Here is a 3,127-nt window from a genome sequence, read left to right as displayed (position 1 = left end):
TAAATTGGTAGGTATGGATAACAACCCAAAAATTACTCATTGGAATCAACAAAAGATGAGATAATGCTGGAATCTTAGAATGACAGATATAGAATTCAAACACTAGAAGAATAGTAGACAAGGATGGATTCTCTATTTGATGGGGCATCCAAATGAAATCTAGGAGTGGTAGGAAGGGGATCTTTGCGGCTTTGAAGATGATGAAGTGTATAGGTACTCATGGGGACTTGGTCATATGAAAAATAATCAAACATAACTTCATGGTCTTTATCAAGGTCTCTTGATTGCTAAAGAAAATCAAGTGCAAGAGCTCACAATCCTGGGAGTTTCCCTCATTTTGCAACATTTAGTTAAAGGCTTAACGTTGAAGGAGAAATCTATGGAAAATATCATGAAAAGAGCACGAAAAATGGTGAAACACATTCCATCAATAGCATACTCATGTAACATATGACCATAACAAAGAAGTAGACACACTTGCTAATGATGGATGCAAATTGAAACCAGTGGAATTTTCACATCAATGGCCAAATTAGACAATCAATTATCCCTTAATGGAGCCTCCTTAGGACTCTAGCAAGTTCATAATCACCAAGGACTTTATTATCGATCAATAGTTTCATGTTTTGTAAATATGTATTATGTTGCGACACTTCGGTAAGGTTTACACCTACAAAAACCCTAACTTTGTTTCTCAATAGTTTGCCCAGGAAAAATTAACATATCTCTTGAATAAGAGAAAAGTGATAGAAAATTTGAAAAAGTTACTATTTAATTCTTAATGTATTTGCAGCGAGCCAAACACATTTATGTAATATAAATATTATTTTCTGTTAAAAAAACATTTTATACGATGAATATATATATTTTAATTTTTAAAAACCATTTTAAATAATAAAACTCAAAAAAATTATAAGAAATATTTATCATACAAACAACAAACAACATATCACATGTAAAAATTAAATTATGGGGAAGAAAATAACAATATTTATTGAAGTACTTATTCTAAATTCAATATATCGAGAATTGATTTTAAATACAGAAAGTAACAATATTTTTTTCAACCACAAAACCTGAATTTATTTTTAATTTTTTATTAAAATAATTTAAAAAATTATATAAAGAATATTATCATTATAAAATATTAAAATAAAATATATAATATCAAACATAAATATTCTAGAATTTTATCGAGCCTAAATGTTTGAGGGAATTTTCAATTTGAAAAAATAAATACTTCAAGGTATTCAACTAATGATGGCACTCTTCACCTAATGCCATAAATCGATTCATGCATATTAATGTGCTATTAAAGGGAAGGGAAATTTGGATACTTTTCATTTTGTAAGAATTTTTATTTTATTTTATATTTATTGAAATGTTCAAATAAGTTTTTTTTATGATCGTAATGGAGTTAATGAAACGAGATGTATGATGGTTTTTTAAATGAGTTATGATTTATTTATATCTATATATATAATTATTTTTAGAAATAATAAAAATTAAATGTTTTAGAATTTAATAGAGACGAGATGTGTAGGCGTAATGTAATGTAAATATCTCAATATTTTTAAAAGTTGGGAAAAATACGTATAGAAAAAAAATTAAAAATAATTGTTGGCTTCATATGTTTTAATTAATATTCAAATTAAAACATATATAAATATAAAATGTAAAATGTAAAATATAACATAAAATGTAAAATGTAATGTAACATAAAATGTAAAATGTAAGGCAAAATGTAAAACACAAAACTACCAATTTGACAAGAAGGAATTGGTTTATATCTAATGTAAAGCTAACATACTATTGTTTCTTTAACATGTTATTTCTTTATATATTATTATAGGTGTAATAATCAATAATATTGTTTATTATTAATCGAATATATTATAATAATAATTATCTCCATTGCAAGTATTAATATATTAGACTTTACATATATTATTGATTACATAGAGTGACAATTCTCAATCATATGGATGGAGGGGGGAGGGAGAGGGAAAAAAAGAGATACAAAGAGAGGGAGAGATATATAGAGCAGGAGAGAGTGGGGGGCTGTTAATTCAGCAGTTCAAGGAAAACTTCCCTCCTTTGTACAATCTTCCTCATCGAGAGAGACCCTTCCTAGCTTTTGGAAGAATTTAATTTGCTTAAGGAAAAATGTATTTTTAAGGAGGAAACCCACATGTGCACAAAAGTACAGGTCAATTTTAAGAGGAATTGGACTTCCTTGGAAGCATATAAACATAAGACAAATTAACCTCATTTGGACATCATCTTCTAGAATTTTCTCTCTTTCTTCTTTGGACTGGTTCGTATAGGTTTGAAATTGGTTTGTGTAGTGCCCTGCTTTAGTTGACTAACAGTGATATGACATTAACATTTGTTTAGCCCTAAGGCCCACAGTTTATTCTTTGAGGACCTTAGGTTGAGGATCCAGACACATGAATCTATTGTTAGTGGTTGTGATGTTTATGTGTGTTCTCCATTGATATTATGACGATGATAGCATTAATGGTTATGTATGTTCTCTATTGGTATTGTGATGATTGTAGCATTAATGGTTATGAATGTTCTCTATTGATATTGTGATAACTGTAGCATAAATGGTTATGTTTGTTCTCTATTGGTATTGTGATGATTGTAGCATTAATGGTTATGCATGTTCTCTATTGATATTATGATAACTATAACATAAATGGTTATGTTTGTTCTCTATTGAAATTATGATGATAATAACAGTAAAGGATATGGATGGTCTCTACTGATATCATGATGATGATAGCTTTGATGGATATGTATGTTCCATTGATGTTATGATGACTATAGCCATAATAGATGTGTCCCCTATGTTAGCTACTTACATTAGTTCTGGTTCACAATGAACAATGATGCGAATGACTATGTGATGTTGATGATGCTATTATGGAAATGACTAACAATGAGAAACTTTGTTACTGATGATTATTGCGTATGACAGGAAACCACTAGAGGCACTCACATATGATGAGTTGACGACACCTGGTTTGATGAAAATTAATATTTTTTCTTTGAAATTCTAAGTCAATTTTAAAACCTGCTATATATATATATATATATATATATATATATATATATATAT

The sequence above is a fragment of the Pinus tabuliformis genome, chromosome X (genome assembly GCF_031772625.1).
Source record: "Pinus tabuliformis cultivar Carrire ecotype Pingquan chromosome X, CPIR1, whole genome shotgun sequence".
Taxonomy (NCBI): Eukaryota; Viridiplantae; Streptophyta; class Pinopsida; order Pinales; family Pinaceae; genus Pinus; species Pinus tabuliformis.
The sequence above is the reverse complement of the archived record's forward strand: the minus strand, read 5'-3'. Positions refer to the sequence as shown.